This window comes from Sminthopsis crassicaudata, chromosome 2 (genome assembly GCF_048593235.1).
Source record: "Sminthopsis crassicaudata isolate SCR6 chromosome 2, ASM4859323v1, whole genome shotgun sequence".
NCBI lineage: Eukaryota > Metazoa > Chordata > Mammalia > Dasyuromorphia > Dasyuridae > Sminthopsis > Sminthopsis crassicaudata.
The window spans coordinates 368,713,540-368,732,569 of record NC_133618.1 but is presented as its reverse complement, the minus strand read 5'-3'; positions in this window follow the sequence as shown (position 1 = coordinate 368,732,569).

Genomic DNA, 19,030 nt, shown 5'->3' with positions numbered 1-19,030 from the left:
TAGAAAAAAATAACAAAATTCGTATAGAAGAACAAAAAGTCAAGAATATCAAGGGAATTAATGAAAAAAATACAAAGGATGGTGGTTTAGCAGTACCAAATTTAAAACTATATTATAAAACAGCACTCATCAAAACTATTTGGTATTGACTAAGAAACAGTGTTGGATCAGTGGAATATATTAGATACACAAAACACACTAATGAAGGCCTATAGTAATCAAGATTTTGATAAATCCTCAAATTCCAGCTTCTGGATTAAGAACTTACTAGTTGACAAAAAGTTGCTGGGCAAAGTGGAAAATAGTATGTCAGAAACTCGGCATAGACCTATATTTCACACCCCATACCACATATATATATATATATATATATATATATATATACATACACACACACCCATGACCATAAGGTCAAAATGGGTAGATGATTTGGGCATAAAGGATGATACCATAAGCAAATTAGAACAAAGGATAATTTACCTAGCAGATCTTTGGAGAAAGGAGGAATTTATGATCAAAGATGAACTAAAGAACATTATGAAAGGCAAAATGGACAACTTTGATTATATTAAATTTAAAAGTTTTTACACAAACCAACAGAAGCAATATTAAAAGGGAAGTACAAAGCTGGGGAAAATCTTCATAGCCAGTGTTTCTGATAAAGGTCTTATTTCTAAAATATATAAAGAATTATGTCAAATTTACAAGAATACAATTGATAAATGGTCAAAGACAGACAATTTTCAAATGATGAAATTAAAGCCATCTATAGTTATATGAAAAAATGCTCTAAATCACTATTAATTGGAGACATGCAAATTAAAAGAACTCGGAGGTACCATATCACACCTCTCAGATTGGCTAAGATGACAGGAAAAGATAGTGATAAATGTTGTAAGGGTTTTGGGAAAAGTGGGATGTTAGAATTCTTACAAGGTGCTAAGTCAGTGGAATTGATAGAGACAATGGTTGTTTAGCAGGGTGCTTAGCAGTTCTCTAGGTGTACTTAGTACTTATTAGAGTTCACACCTTTAAGAGAGCATATACAAGGAGGAGCTCCCACAAGCCCACAGAACCCCAATCCCACTCTCGGAGGCAGAGTCAGATTCATTCCATCTTCCACCTTTGTGCTGGATGGAGGTTTTGGATTTAGAGGGAGCTAGAGGAAGAAGCTGGAACAGACAAAGGACTAGCGGCAAGAGCTCTTGGAACCAAGGAGAGAGATAGGCCTCTAAGAAAGCTAACCAGGCTATTGAAGGAGAAAATAAAGGATTTGGACTTTAGCTCCTGGCTGCATTTAAGGTGATTGTTACACAGAACTGAAATTAAGGCTACCTCCAGAAGCTCCCCAAGAAACCTGCTCCCAGAGAAAATTATATTTTAGAGAACATTACAGTGGGACACTAGTTGGTAGAGTTGTGAAATGATCCAACCATTCTGAAGAGCAATCTGGAACTGTGCCCAAAGAGCTATTAAAAAAAAAAACATACTCTTTGACTTAGTAGTGCCATTATTAGATCTTTATCCAAAGGAAATAATAAAGAATGGGAAAAGACCCACATATTCACATATTCATAGTAGCTTTTTTTTGTGGTAGTCATGAACTGGAAAATGACTAGTGAATGAATAGCTGAACAAATTATGGTATATGAAGGTAATGGAATATTATTGTTCTATAAAAGATGAGGAACTTTAGAAAGGCCTGGAAAGATTTACACGAATTGATCTTGAGTGAAACAAGCAGAACCAGGAATATACATTGTACATAAAATAGCAAGAATGTGTGATGGTCAACTATGAAAGATTTGCTTCACAGTGGTTCAGTGATTCAAGGCAATCCCAATAGACTTTGGATAGAAAATGCCATCTACATCCAGAAAAAGAACTATGGAGATTGAATGTAAATCAACACATGCTATGTTCACTTCTTTTTCCTGTTTTTCTCTCCCATGGTTTTTCTCTTGTGTTCTGATTTTTCTCTGCCAACATGATTCATAAAGCAATGTGTATTAAAATGAATTAATTAATTAAAATTGATCTTTGCAAAGTGTCATCTCTTTTTCTTGCTTACATGTCTTTCATATGTATTTCTCTAATAGCCTCCTAATTTGTCACTTTTCTCTAACTCTTATTCTATATAGTGATATTCCTACAATATAGACCTGACCATGTTATTCTCCTGCTCAAGAAGCTCCAATGAGTCCCACTTGCATCAAATCCTTCACAATCTAACAAGCCTACTCTTTCTATGCTTTTTATAAGTTAATCTCTTTCATTCATTTTTTATTCTAGTCAAACAGTTCAGCAATGACATTTTCAACCTGTGACATTCTATTATGTTTTTGTGCTTTTTCACAGAATGCACATCTTCATTTACCTCTGTCTCATAGAGAGCATTCCTTCAATGCTCAGCTCAAATGTCAGCTCCTTCAGTAAACCTATTCCTATCCCCCCTTGCTAGTGCAAATGTATAATTTTTATTTAATTTTCTCTCTATATCCTGTTTCTCCTGCCCTTTCTTGACCTTTTCATATCAAAGTCTTTAAAAGTAGGGACTATTTTGTTATTGTCTTTGTACTTCCAGCATCTATATTAAAGTGATTAATAAATTGCTTATTGGATGAATATTTAATAAAAGGTTACCAGACTTTCAATCTTTTTCACTTGGATTTTGTGATTTGCATAGACCATAATTGGGATCATAGGAGTGGGAAGGAGCTGAGGTCATTTTTACGTGTGTGTGTGTGCTTTTTTTATTCTGAGTCACAAAATAGTTTAGATTGAAAGAGCCCAACAGGAGGAGAGAAGGAGTTCAAAAAACAAATGCTTCAGGGCTTTTCTAACTATAATGCTGGGTTCTGCTGGCTTTAGTTTGAATCTCAAAAATATAACAGGTTCCTCTGAGCTTTTCAGAGCTGAACTCCAGGAGCTGCTGTTGTTGCTCAGTGAAGAGACCAGAGTTTGGCCAGCAAGGTCCCCAGGAGTGTAGACACTGTTAGACAGCAGTGTGGTAATAGCATCAGAAGACACAGGCAGTTCTGCAACACAAGATACTTGAGTTGTCTCAACCAAGGACAATTTCCTGTATATATGTCCTTTCCCCGCCGATGGCATATGGTAAATTATGGAAGAATGGAGGAAGGGGCAGAATCTTTCTTGTCACTAATTGCTAAGCTGCTAGATTAAATCACCTTTGCTTTGAACTATACCTTCTGATTTGTGTAGTAAGAGAAGACACATCAGTAGGGACTTGTGAGATATGACTTTAAGTGGATGCAGATGCAAAATATCACAAAACATGTGGGAACCCTTGAAGATCAGAAAAGAGTCTTACAGGCTAATAGATACATATACAAATACTTCATTACATGAACATACATGCATTTATCAATAATCAAGAATTTATTGTTTAGTATATATGTTCAAGGTAATATGATAAGAGAATGCAAATACAAAAAAAATGAAAATTGTCATTACTGTCAATGAGATTACAAATAAATAAAGAAGCACAATTACCTCCTAGTTTCATTAGTTCTTACTAAAATCTCTGTCATTTTCAGGAATATCCCTTATCCCCTGGGAACAAGAAAATGGGTATTGGGAGCAGCAAATAGATGTTTGGAGAGATGCATATAAATACTTAAGGTTATTAGGAGAAAATGTAGTATCCCTGAAAGAAGAAATGAAGTACTTCATAAAAGATAGAAGAAAAAGTATGTGAAAGGGACAGAGTGGAATTTTCAATTTACTTAGAAGGCAAGGAAAATGTGACAGCAGAATAAAGGATAAATAAATTCTTGGAGTTAGTAGGTGTGAAATTTTCCCTGTAAAGGGGGAGAACTGAAACATATGAGGGGGAATCAATCTCTTATGTTCTAGAACTGACAATTTGGATGTGTCATTGAGTGAAAAGTTATCCAATTATATTCAGAAGAAGTGACAAATAATAATTGGTGACTCCTTGATGAGGGGTATTGCAGTAGCTATTTGTCAACCTGACAATAATAATAGGGAGGTCTGCCATCTTCCAAGAGGTATGGATCTAGAATAAGACAGAGATCCTCCCAAGACTCATCAATCCCGGTTGTTCACATGGGAATAAACTATATCAATAGAAAGGACTAGAAAAAATTACTAAGAATTCTGATGAATTGGCCAAAAACCCGAGGCACAGGCTTTGTTTTGTCATTAATACCATTCTGAAAATAGAGGATACAAAATAAAAATACTTTGTGTTAATTGACAAAGATGATGATTGACAATTTAAATGGAGTTGTGATATTGCTCAAGTATAAGAATAATTAAATTCTTAGCCAGAAATAGAGTGTAGTGAAAATACTTTCTATCTAGTGTTTTAGAATAGATCATCATAACTTTAGTTTAAAAGGAAAAAGGGAAGGAAAAACCAGACTATAGAGACCTACCAAGGCAGATACCAAGAAAAATGGCAAATACATGTAGAAAGATTCCTACTTGTAAATAGCTTACATTCTAATGGGGGAAACAATTAAACATATACAGAATTATAACAAAAGTTTCTAATTCCATTTGTATAAGACTAACCCCATTGGTGGAGATTGATTATTTAGTGCTCCTGTGTGAGGGACCTCTTTGAGGGACAGAATTGGTCCCTTAGATATTAATCTTCTGACTTCCAGATTTCAGAGAGAAAACACTCAGGTCAAGACTCTCCTCAGCACTCTGAAGGGAAAAAAAGACTAGAAAACTGATTTGTGGAGGAGTTGGTGTCTCTGTCTTCAACTTGCTACACTCCAGATTTTGGGAGAATTTCCCCTTGGCTGTGATCTGGAACTCTCTTGGTTGAGTCGAATTATCTTGCATGAAAGAGTTCCTTCATTCTGCATATTGTCTGGTATAAATGAAATTATTAATTATTTGCCATGTGTATCCACTGTGAAACTGGAATCCAGTTGGAAAGGAGCCAGGTCTTGAATATATATAGCCTGGAGAATTCTTTCCCTATTAAGGGATAGTAATGAGGAATTCAGCTTTAACATAATTTTTTTTCTCTTAGACTGACAATATTTAAGGAGAGAGTGTGGAAAGATATAATTCTAGCTCATTACCCTTTCTCTAAGGAGAACAGAGTGGTCAGTCCTAGTCCCCATCTCCTGCTCTCCTTCTGGCAGGAATCAGTCTTGAAGAAGAATAGATGAAGGAGGGTCTAGAAATATGTATTTATATTCCCCTGGGAATCACATCCAGGCAGACACATAACCTACATGGGCAAAACATATCACACAGCCCCTTATGTATGTATATAGGGAATAAATGTAAAGATAAATTATCTTAACAGTAGTTTAATACAAGATTGTTTGGGAGGGAGGGTATTGACGGTGGGGGAATTAAAAAAGACTTTAGGAAGTTGTGTGCTTGATCCATTTTTTTTTAAAGGAAAAGAGGGATTCTATGAGGCTGGGTTGAGAAAGAAGTGTATTCTGAGAGAGGGGAAACCACCAATGGCAAAGCCAGGGAGAAAGAAGATGGAGCAATATGTGTAAGGAACAGAGGAAAGGCCAATTTGGCTGGACCATAGGTTGTGAAAGGGAGAAGTTATATCCTTTAATGATGTTCAGTGGGGGGTTTGTTGTAAAGGACTAAAAAAAATTGTTTCTATTTAGATCTAGACAGTTTTGAGAGAGAGAGAGAGAGAGAGAGAGAGAGAGAGAGAGAGAGAGAAAGAGAGAGAGAGAGATTGGAGATGAATGAGCTGGGCTTAAGAAAAATGTCTTTATGAATATGGAAATATATTTAGAAGAATTACACATATTTAACCTATATTATATTTTTTTTGCTGTCTTGGGGAGGAGATTGGGAAGAGAGAGGAAGAAAAATGTGGAACACAAAGTTTTACAAAGGTAATATTGAAAACTATCTTTGCATGTATTTGGAAAAATAAAATACTATCAAAACAATAAAGAAAAAAAGAAAAATGTCTTTAGCAAGTGTGTAGGATGGTCTGGAATGCAGAAGGATTTAAGGTAGGGGACCAGTTAGGAGGCTGATGAAATAATTTATAGGAGGTTATTGAATGTTCTCTCTAAAATGTAATGTTTTCTGTTGAGGTTTTCTTGGGGTCTCTGGAGGCAGCCTTCATTTCAATTTAGTAATCACCATACGAGTAGTCAGGGGTTAAAGTCCAAATTCTTTATTGTCTCTTTCAAAGTCCTATCTCTTTCACTTGGGGCTCGGCTAGTTTTCTAGGGGCCTTCTGGAGTCTTGGTTTCAGTGGGGAAGTGAAGGAGGAGAGCCTGCCACCAAAGTGGTGTGAGATGGGATGAATCTGTCTGAGAACAAGTTTTTGTGCGCCAGCCTTCAGCCTCCAGCCTTCTGTCCATTTGTCGGATCTCTCTGAATCTCCCTGGCTGAGGCTCCTATCTTACATGCTCCACACTGAGTACAAACCAATCATTTCATCACTAGGAAACTATTATTTGTTGTAGGATTAAATCGATACTAAACTAGATTTAACCATTGTCTCTTCATTTCCACAGAGTACCTTGTTTCAAGTTCTGGCCCATAACATCTTGTAGGATTAAATCAATCCTACTGAACCATGCTAAATTAGATAAGTATTGTCTCTATCAATTCCACTGACTTAGTACCTTGTAAGAATCCTTTGTTTCAAGTTCAGAGTTCTGGCCCATAACAGGTAAAGATAGATTTGATGATTTGATAAGTGGGATGAAAGAAACTGAAAAATCAAGGATAATACTGAGCTTATGAATCAGGAATTAAAGGATGGTAGTGCCTCTGACAGCAATAGAGAAATTTGGAATAAGAGAGAGTTAAAGACAATGACAAATATAATGAGTTCAGTTTTGGACATAGTAAGTTTGAAAATTTTCTGGGACATTCAATTTGAAATCAATCAATCAATAATTGATGAGATGGGATCGAAGACACTAAGGTTGGTTATATAGACCTACAGAAAGGTAATAATTAAACTTATTGTACAGATACAAGCAGAAATGATTCCCATGAAGAGTAAAATGGAAAATTGTCTGTGTAACTATATATAAGAAATTCTTTTGTGGATTCAAAATTTTTGAAGACTTGTATGGTAGGCACTAAGTATTTTGAAATTTTTTTTTGGATATTCACAACAGCCCTGGAAGAGAATTCCTATTATTACCCCCATTTTATAGGTGAAGAAATTGAACCTGAGAGGTTAAGTGATTGTTTGAGGTTGAATTTGAATTCAGGTCTTCCTGACTCTAAACCCAATGCTCTATTTATTGTACCATCTGCTTTGTGTAAATGGGATGATGACAGATGAGGGTGAGAAGGCAGAACTATTTAACTGCTATATTGCTTCTGTATTTTCTTTTAAGAAGAATGATCTTTGAACCAGAAAGGAGAGAACAGAGAAGTGAAATCAAAGATAGATGAGAAGACCGCAAAAGAACATTTATTTGACTTTAATGAATTTAAGTCCTTGGGTCATAGATGAAATATACTCCAAGGAAGGACAAAATAATCAATAACTTTAATATTCTAGTATTTGACAAACCCAAGGACCCCAGCCTTTGGGATAAGAACTCAGTGTTTGACAAAAATTTCTGGGAAAATTGGAAATTAATATGGCAGAAACTGGGCATTGACCCACACTTAACACCGTACACCAAGGTCAGGTCAAAATGGGTTCATGACCTAGGCATAAAGAATGAAATTATAAATAATTTAGAGGAACATAGGATAGTTTACCTCTCAGAGGAATGGAAGAGGAATGAATTTATGTCCAAAGAAGAACTAGAGATCATTATTGATCACAAAGTAGAGAACTTTGATTATGTCAAATTGAAAAGTTTTTGTACAAACAAAACTAATGCAGACAAGATTAGAAGGGAATAAACTGGGAAAACATTTTTTATAGTCAAAGGTTCCGATAAAGGCCTCATTTCCAATATATATAGAGAATTGACTCTAATTAATAAAAAATCAAGACAATCTCCAATTGATAAATGGTCAGATATGAACAGACAATTCTCAGATGAAGAAATTGAAACTATTTCTAGTCATATGAAAACATGCTCCAAGTCATTATTAATCAAAGAAATGTAAATTTAGACAATTCTGAGATACCACTACACACCTGTCAGATTGGCTAGAATGACAGGGAAATATAATGCAGAATGTTGGAGGGGATGTGGGAAAACAGGGACACTGATACATTGTTGGTGGAATTGTGAATACATCCAGCAATTCTAGAGAGCAATTTGGAACTAGGCTCAAAAAGTTATCAAACTGTGCAATAGCAGTGCTGCTATTGGGCTTATATCCCAAAGAGATTTTAAAGAAGAGAAAGGGACCTGTATGTGCAAGAATGCTTGTGTCAACCCTCTTTGTAGTGGCCAGAAACTGGAAACTGAATGGATGCCCATCAATTGGAGAATGGCTGAATAAATTGTGGTGTATTAATGTTATGGAATATTATTGTTCTGTAAGAAATGACCAGCAAGATGATTTCAGAAAGGCCTGGAGGGACTTACAGGAACTGATGCTGAGTGAAATGAGCAGGACTAGGAGATCATTATACACTTCAATAACAATACTATATGATGATCAATTCTGATGGATGTGGCCCTCTTCAACAATGAGATGAACCAAATCAATTCCAATAGAAAAATAATGAACTGAACCAGCTACACCCAGCGAAAGAACTCTGGGAGAAGACTATGAACCACTACATGGAATTCCCAATCCCTCTAATTTTGTCTGCCTGCATTTTTTATTTCTTTCACAGGCTAATTGTACACGATTTCAAAGTCTGATTCTTTTTGTATAGCAAAACAGCTGTTTGGACATTTATACATATATTGTATTTAATTTATACTTTAATATATTGAACATGTATTGGTCAACCTGCCATTGGTGGGGGGGAGGAGGGGAAAAATAGAACAAAAGTTTTGGCAATTGTCAACGTTGTAAAATTACCCATGCATATATCTGGTAAATAAAAACTATTAAAATAATAATAATAAAAAAGAAATATACTCCAAGGAACTTAACAACTAAAAGATGTGTCTGAAGAGCAATTCCTTGTGTAGTCCAACTATAAAAATGATGAACCTGAGTATAAAAACGATGGCAGGGAAACTTTTTTTTTTTTCCTGAGGCTGGGGTTAAGTGACTTGCCTAGGGTCACACAGCTAGGAAATATTAAGTGTCTGAAACCAGATTTGACCTCGGGTCCTCCTGAATTCAGGGCTGGTGCTCTATCCACTGCACCACCTAGCTGCCCCAAATCTGGTCTCATACCCATTGGTAAGTTAGGGGAATACTGATCCCAAGCAGGTAAGCATTTTCCCCAGAATGTGCAAATGAGAACACTTTGTTCCAACCACCAAGGAGCAGTCACCAACGTTATCCATTGCATCCTGGACCATTGTCAGTCATCTTGATTTACTGGACTCTGATGACTAGAAAAGAGAGACTGATGACTGTGCAATTCTGCCTCAATTAAGGCCCTATGATATCCATGGTCCTCTTCAAAAAAAAAAAAAAAAAAAGACAAACAATAATTCCTTTTCCAAATGCTCACATACCATTCCTTTGATAATGTATTCTCAAAATTTTCAAAGAATACTATAGTAAAATAAATGTAATAAATACAAATTCTACTTTTTACTCCTTTTGAAAAATCAGAGTATTTACCTTCCTAGTTCTGTGACACTTTTACAATTCACCAAGATCTTTCAAACATTACAAAGAATCGGTCTTCAGTCACATCTTTTAGTTGTCAAGTTCTTTGGAGTATATTTCTTCTTCTTTCCCTTGGAATCCTTCAATTCTTTCAAGGCTCAGGTCAGATGTCATCTATGAAAAATTTCTCCCAATCCTCACACTTATTAACACTTCTACTAATATATATATATATACATATATATGTATAATATATATATATATTATACTGTTATATTTATAAATAACACTATAATGTTAGCTCTGGAAGAGAAATGCTCCTTTAAAAAAAACTTTTTATCCTAAGAATTTATCAAGTGCTTAATAAGTGACAGCAGTTTTTAAGCAATGGGTTATAATACTTCTATCAAAGACACTGCTAGTCTAATAATACACTTAACCAGTTCTTTCCTTCCCCTGGAATATAGATAGGGAATAGGAATACTAAAAAATCACTGGCATGGGACAATCTTGTTAGTGCTTAGAGCTCCCAAGAATTATTCTCTGAATTTCTGCAATATCTATGGTCTTCTCCCATTCCCACTCAAGGTGATGGAGTGAAAAAGAAGCCATTCCTGTGGTAGTCCTGTTCATTATGCCCTGGGCTCAAAGCCACCAACTACAATTCTCCCCTGAAATAATCTCCTTAGGAAAAAAAAAAAGCCAGGAAACACACCCAAGTCCATGATTTTGATAAACTGTGTAGGACAGAAGCTTATCTTACAGTTTTTCACTATAGCTCATTCTGGTCACTACTTCTGGGGGTGAGACAAAATAAATAGTAGCAACCTGATCATAACTCTATGCCTCAATAATCTTTCTCACTTGAACTAGGTCTTGGAGCTCATCTAAGATACTCATTTACCCTCTGATGTTCCTGCATATAACCACTCAAACACTTTTACTGCCAATTAATTCCCCAAACACTTTTCTTACTCACCAGTCTTCCTCTGACATACAACTAGGATCAGACTTTATTCTTTCCTAAATTAAAGCTTTTTATTTTCAAAATATATACATGGATAATTTTCAACATTTATCCTTACAAAATCTGGTGTTTTAAATTTTTTCCCTCCCTTCCCCCCACTCCTTCCCCTTGATGGCATACTTGCTATTACTATTCAATTGATATTAATTAATTGACTACTATTCAATATACGGTAAACCCGTAGAATTCTTCTGTACATATTTCCACAAATACTGTGCTGCATAAGAAAAATCAGACAAAAAAGGGAAAAAAATGAGAAAGAAAACAAAAGGCAAGCAAACAACAACAAAAAGAGTGAAAATACTATGTTGTGATTCACTCTTAGTTCCCACAGTAGGATCAGACTTTAGAGGTGGAAGGAAGCTTAAAAGACATTAAATTAAACTTTCTTATTTTCCAGATAAAGAAACTGAGACACAGAAGTTAAATGAATTATTTGCCAAAAGTCTAAACAAAATACATCTATTAGATATCTGAGGCAAGATTTGAACCAGGACTCCCTGTCGAGTGCCTTGTCCAAAAATCAAAATTGCCTACCTTCAAGACCATTAGATTTTCTTCCATGATCCCTTTCTGACTCTATCACTATTCCAAGTTCAGTTTCTCAGCCTCCAATTAGACCAACATCAACCTTGAGGTTCCTTTCTTTCACTCCAAAACAATTATATACAACTACTTCCTTTTGTAGTCCCCTTCTCCTTTTCTCCTGTTGGTTTATACTGTTTCAAGGTGCAAACACTACCTATGTGACCATGGGCTTCCATTTCCTCATCTAGATAATGAAGGAATTAGACTGGATGATAGTTAAGGTTTCTTTCAGCTTTCACTTTGTTGATCCCAGTTCTTGGTCTCTCCTTAACAAAACTTGTTCATACCATTCCTCATGTTAGAATAAACTCCCCTTTCTACCCTTTGTGTTCATTTAAAGTCAAGCTCAGGTGCTATTTCTTCTGCAAAGTCTTAGAGGATCATCGGATTTGGAGCTGGAGGATACCTTCCCTGCTTTCCCAGCTGAAAGTGGTTTGTTCCTCTTCAGTTTTCTCACAGTACTTGGCTTGGACCTTCTCTTTGTGCCATTTCTTCTCTTTTGTTCTAATTTCTTGTGTATTTGTCTTTTTCCTCTATAATTATAAAGCTTTGAAGAGCAAAAAATTGTGGATGGGGATAAGGGAGAGAACCTAGAACAGGGACAGAGACAGAGAGCCAGACAGAAACAGATTCAGAGATAGAGACAAAGAGAAAGAAACAGAGAGAAAGAGACAGAGAAAAAGAGAATTGTTATTTGATTCCCAAGAAGAGGCATCCACTCAGAGCAGTGTCACGGGTTTACACTGACAGGCTAAAGAAGGTCTAAAGGAAGAAGTAGAACATGTGGGATTTGGAATTAGGATGCTTGGATTTGTGTTCTGGTCCTAGCTCTCACTTGCTATGTGATCTTAAGTATAACTATTCCTTCCTCTCGAGGATGGGTCCCCAGTGTGAGGATAATCACAATTGAGTTCCTTACCTCATGAGGTCTTTAGGACAAAAGATTTTTATAAGACTTAAAGTACTGTTAAACGTCAGCCATGATTCAAAAAGGGTGACTTTGATAGGGAAAGGACAAGAGACCATAGTATAAAAGGGTTAATTGAAAGGACTAGGAATATTTTTAGCCTGGAGAAGAAAAGACTTAGGGGAAAATCTGATAACTAGCTATGTATTTTAAAGGATATCATGGGAGAGAGTTTATATTTATAGTTTAGATATTCATCATAGTTCTTTGAGTGGGAGAAGAGCTAGTTCCATGGTAAGAAATTATAGGGGTACAAATATCTTTTTAAAATTATACTATACTAAGGACATGCTTGTTTTATCCATAAATTAAAATAAATAAATGAAGTTATAGAGACATTGATTTTGGTCCAGCAAAAGGAACAAATTACACAGTGGGAAAAATCAGTTGTCCAGTGAGAGTATGGACTGCTTTCACAGATAGTGTTTCTCTTTAGTAGAATTTGTGTAAGCTTTCAAAGGAAAGGTGTGTTTACTATTGTCTTTGTATCTCTAGGAAGTAGTCCGCATTTGACCTGTGGAGGGCACTTAATAATGCTGGTTGAGTTGAGTCAACAAGGTATCTGCAGAATTTCATGGTGGAACTTTCCTAACACTATTATAGCCATTATCATCCTCCTAATCACATTGGTTAACAACTGAAGTCTTTTCTTTGACCCCTCACTCTTACTCAATTTGTTGTCAAGTCCAAGTTTTACCCTTAACATGCCCCAAACCTTTCCCTTCCACTCCTTTGACACCATCACCATCCTGGTGCAGGCCCTCATCACTTCGTGTCTTCAGGTTGGGGTGGCTCCCTCAGATCTTTCCCTGATCCAGTCCATCTACCAACACAGCTGCCAAGTGATCTTCCTAAAATCTAAATCTCACCAAGTCATGCCCAGTCCTATTCAAAAAATGGCAGTGACTCTGTGACTTCTGGGATCAGATATAAAATCTTACACTTTACCCCATTCTATGGACAATCCAATAACACTGGCCTCCTTGTGTTCCTTGCACAAGATACTGTCTCTGGATTCTGGGCATTTTTTGCTGATTACCCCTCATTTTTTAGTATATTCTCTCTCCTCATCTCTTCCTGTTAGCTTTCTTGGATTCCTTCAAGTCTCAAGTTAAAGCATATCTTTAACAAGAAGGTTTTACCTGACCTTCCCTTAATTCTAGTGCCTTCCTTCTGAGAGGTGTATGGGCTGTTCAGGGAGGACTAGCACCTCTGGTGTAAGGGCTTGCTGAGCCCTTTTCAGGGCTGCTCATCTACCTTTGGTGTTTCTACTCTCCAGTTCATCTTTCAATTCAATTCATTGTTTATTCTGTGCTTATTAAACATAAAATCAGCATTCTCTCTGAAACCTAGAGCTATGCCTAGAGCATTGACAAATTAAAGTGACCAGTTTTCCTCTTCCTTCTTTTTAAACTCAGCCTCACTTTAATCCAGTCTGCTTGACAATTAAGACATCACCCTCCTGATATCATTGGAAACCACTGATTTTTACATAATCCTGAGAGTCTTCTAAAAACACATCTAGATCTCTGCACTCGAGAAAAATAGTTGTTGAATGGTATTGATAGGAATAGGAAATTGATTGATTACATAAGGGAGCAGGAAGAGTAAAAAAATGACTTTGAGATTTTAAACCCAAGTGATTGAGAGAATGTGGTGCCCTCAAATAAAAAGTTTAGAAAAAGGATGGATTTAGAGAGGAAGATAGAGTTTTGGACATGGGCTGGGTTTGGACATGCCATGGGACATGTGGATGAACATGGTAACAGAATTGGAGATGCAGGGTCATATGTCAGGAGAAGTGCCTATGTACAGAGGTTTGCCCAGAAGTAATGCAATACTGGGCCTGGAGTCAGGAAGACTCAGTTCAAATCTGGCTTCAGACACTTACTAGCTGTGTGACCCTGGGCAAGTCACTTCCCCCGTTTGTCTCAGTTTCCTCATCTGTAAAATGATCCAGAGAAAAACACTCCAGTATCTTTGCCAAATGGAGTTATGAAGAGTTGAACATGACTAAATGCCTGAACAACAACAAAGTAAGTTAGCTTATCAAGGGAGAAAATGTAGAAAGAGATGTAGAAGGTCTATGACAGAATCTTTGGAGATATCCACATTTATTGGGAATAGAAGAAAGATGATGAAAGACTTATTACCCTCTAAAAATTTTTAGAAAAATTACTTTATTTTAAATACTTTTAGAAAAAGCACTTTATTTTTTCACTTACATGTTAAAATAGTTTTCAACATTCATTTTTGTAAGATTTTGAGTCCCAATTTTTCCCTCTCCTTCCCCCCTCTCCAAGTCAGTAAATGTACAATCATTTTTAGCTATCTTAAAAAAAAAACCTTAGTAGTTCCCCCACCTAAATAAACTCAGAACTTCTTTTTTCTCCACAGTTTGCTGCCACATGACTTTTTATAATGTTATACTATACTTATTCCATTTACCCTTTATTCTAACAAAATCATATGCCATCGGTACCTAATAATTAATTTTAAAAATTGAATTTATTTAATTCAAAAAATAAATGAAGAGAAGATTTCTTTATTATTTTCAATAATCAGTGAGCTCTCTGATGTGGGTGTTTCCTTTCAATGGGCTGCTTACAACCCATCTTTTCATCCTAAAAAATCTAGACTATATTCCCATTGAATCTTCCATAGGGCCCTTGTGATTTTTCTGTGGGCCTTCTCACATTACATAAATAACAATGCATTGGGCACATTATGCATGTCCTCCTCCCTTGTCAAACTTATCTACCATAACCCCCTTATTCTTGTGGACTGACCATTTCCTTTTTTAATTATATGTTGCTTTAAAGACTTCTTTTCTGCTATATTGAGGATTTTTTCCATTACTTTTTCACTTTTGTTTCCTCAAAAATTTTTGGTGTGTGTGTGTGTGTGTGTGTGTGTGTGTGTGTGTGTGTGTGTGTGTATGTATGTAATCAGAAAAAAATTGATATTAGGAAAATTGATTTTCCAATTCAAAGACCAGATTCACTGTGCATAGGCCATGTTTGCCTGAAGTATTTGTACTGATAGACCAAATCCAAGAACTAGCTATCTAATACATATTCTTAATCCACTTTTTTTCTTTTGTGTTTAGTTAGGCTGAACTCTTTTTTGAGTGATGATAGATCCCGTTTAGGAGGCCCTAAAGTGGTCTGGAGTTTCATACAATTAGCACCATGTCATCCACAAATAGAATCATCTGTAGAACATCAACATTTATAGGAAATCTTCCTTTTACTTGACTTCCTTGTTAGTGGAAAAAATTCTTGGACAGCATAGGTTTGATAATCATAATAATCTGATGCCAAGCCAAGTCATTTCTATTGTTGTCTTTTTCAAAAAACCTTTTATTAGGTTAAGAAATGCATGAGAAATACCTTGTTAGAGAGGACTAAGAACAAATTAGGGAAAAATAAAGCACTTTTGATAGTCAACAAACCCTAAAAACAAATATTCTTTGTTGGTTAGTTAATAGTTGTCTTTGGGGGCAGCTAGGTGGCGCAGTGGATAGAGGACCAGCCTTGAATTCAGGAGGACCCGAGTTCAAATTTGCCCTCAGACACTTAACACTTCCTAGCTGTGTGACCCTGGGCAAGTCACTTAACCCCAGCCTCAGGGGAAAAAATAAACCAAAATAACATCACTATGTTAGAGTCAAGTGACAGCGTGTCCCACTGTGGTTGATCAGCCCAATACAAGCTCAAAATACTCTACCGCATGTCAGGTACAAATAGTCTATGTGAACATGGTATTCTTTGTACTTTTCAGACAATTGTATGAAGGTAAAGTCGTGATCCATTGTAGAATATAATTTGCAAACTCTCATCAATACAGTGTCCAATAATACCTCCAGAAGTCCTATGGGGAAACATGCTACCTATTTTTTGACAGAGAAATGATAGTCTCAAGGGACTGAAGCCTGGCTTCAAAAATTGGAGAGTGTAAAGGGCTGAACTTCTTGAATCAACGCACTGGGGTCGGACAATTGAGCACTTGAAGCTAATGAGAGTGGACATGCAAGGTATAAATCTTACCTGGATCTTTCTCACTTGCTCTTGAAGTTCCTTAAAGAGTTGATATATATTGGAGGCTACAAATTTTATTTGGGCTGTGGCAATTCTTTGTACCACACCTACTGAATAGGCTGAATCAGATATTATATTTATGTCTCCAGGATAATAAGCAAGAGCTAGGATGATTGCATACAATTCATTCTGCTGAGTGGACTGAAAAGGAGTTCTGATTATTCTCTTTATAGTTAAATCATGAGAGTATACAGCACAAATACTATGTTTGGATGCATCTGTAAAGATAGTTGGTCCTTTAAGAGGAACTTTAGAAATCTTTTCTTCAAGAATCCATCACCAATTATGTAACATCTGGTTATCTTTAATGGAGACCGGTGTGAAAAACTTGGAGCCATGGCTAATAAAATTTGCCACTCTGGGATGGTTTCGCAGCACACATTAACTTGTGCATTAGCATAAAAGGTGTATATCTTTTCAGGTCTTATCCCATATAATTGTACTGCTCGTTTAATGGCCTTTAATAAAATTCTAGACACAAGCACTGGGTAAGGAGTAAGGCTTTGTTCTGGTTGTGCTGGGAGGTTCACCCACTCTATCACACTGTCTCCTTGATGAACGACTGCTGTGGGGGCCTCTTGTGTAGCAAAGACTGATATTTTCAAGAGTTTTTGAGTTACTCTTTCAACCACTTTGGATAAAGCCAGTTCAACTTGTCTCAAAGCCTCTTGTGCTTCTTTTGTAAGCTGGCGTGGTGAGTTTAAAGCACTGTCTCCCCTTAAAATGTCATATAATGATTGTAATTGATAGGTAGTCAAACCTAACACTGGACGCATCCATTGGATATCGCCTATCAATTTCTAGAAGTCATTTAAGGTGTTTAGCTTCTCTGTTCTTAAGGAGAGTTTCTGTACTGTAAGCACCTTAGGATATACTTCATATCCAAAATACTGAAAAGGAGCATTGTTTCTGGAGCTATGTGCAATTTATATTTCCTTAGTGTTTCTATGGTCTTTTGTAAACATACTTCTAACATTTGTTCCTCAGGTGCACATCCCAATATATCATCCATGTAATGTAATGACATTACTTTTGGAAATGCTTTTCTTACTGGAGTAAGAGCAGCAGCAACATACATTTGACACATAGTAGGGCTGTTTTTCATTCCCTGTGACAAAACTGTCCATTCATATCTTTTATAAGGCTCAGCTAAATTAATGTTGGGCACTGAAAAAGCAAATCTTTTCATATCCTCCTTATCTAGAGGGATAGAATAGAAACAATCCTTAATGTCTATAACCCAAAGAGGCCATTCTCTAGGTAATTGAGTAGGAGATGAAGGGTTCCTATAGTTTCTATCTGTTCATTTACCTTTCTTAAATCAGTCAACATCCTCCATTTTCCAGATTTCTTTCTTACAACAAATACTGGGGAATTCCAAGGACTTAGAGAAGGTTGTAAGTGTCTTTGGTCAAGTTGTTCCTGTACTATATCTAACAAGGCCTGAATTTTATCGCTACCTAAGGGCCACTGTTCTATCCACACTGGTGTAGCAGTTTTCCATTGGATAGGAACAGGGGAAAGTGTTGGCAGGACTTCAACAGCAGCCCTGCCTAAAAAAACGAAGTACTCATTTTTAACCCTAATTGTTGTAAAATGTCTCTTCCCCACAGATTGATAGGGATTTTTCAATTGTAAAAGGAGTAAAAACTCATTTTTCACCTTCAAATATCCATCTCAAAGGGGTAGCACTAATTTCAGCTGCTATTGATCCTTCTACACCAGACATGTAGGTGTCTGCCTTAATCTTTGGCCAGTGACTGGGCCAGTTGGCACCTCTAATGACTGTGTGATCTGCACCAGTGTCTACCAATCCTTCTAATGGTATGTCATTTATATAGATAGTGAGCATAAGTTGGTCAGCTGTCACAGCTGCTGTCCAGTATATTCCTGGATTTTCTTGCCTGGAGTCAGAATGTGGGCAACTATCACCAGATTGCCCATTAGAAGTCTGTATCAGTAAACCTGATGCTACTACTTCTCCTGGTTATAAATCACACATTGTCTATATTAGTGACTGGGATATTATCTACACATTCCCCAGTTTCCCACATCAGTTTATAGATGGACACTGTTTTGTAAGTACTCTCAGGAGGTGAAATGGGCAAGCCTACTGTGCCTGAAGGCAAGGAATCCATAGGCTGGAGAGGAATAGATTTCACCTCTCCTGGAGGTAGCTCAGCAGTCCCAGCTGCATACAACTCTATTCTACCCAAATGTAATCCCTTTCTCCCATCAGGCTGCTTCCTGGCTGATTGGTCATGTCTCGGTACTGAACTTCTAGGCACTTTTTGGGTGTAGCGTTGGCTGCCATCATCCCCAAGGATGATCCCATTTCCCTGAATCGGTCTACATTCTGATGCCCAATGGAAGCCTCTGTTGCATTTTGGACATGGGGTATTGGATCTTACTCTCCCACCCTGTTTTCTCACTGTCTCTATGACAACATTGAGCTTTCAAACAAAGATGTTATCACCACCATATTTGTAGAAGGATTATATTAGGATTATGCAAGGATGCTCCTTTAGAGGAGATCATAAGACTCTGTGCCACAATGGGCACAAATACATTTTATAGCAAGGCTATAATTCAGATTTCCCAAGATCCCAACATGGGAAGACGGTCCCTTTTGGCAAGGAACTTTTAGAGAGATTCGTCAATGCTTTCAGTGTAGTAAAGTAG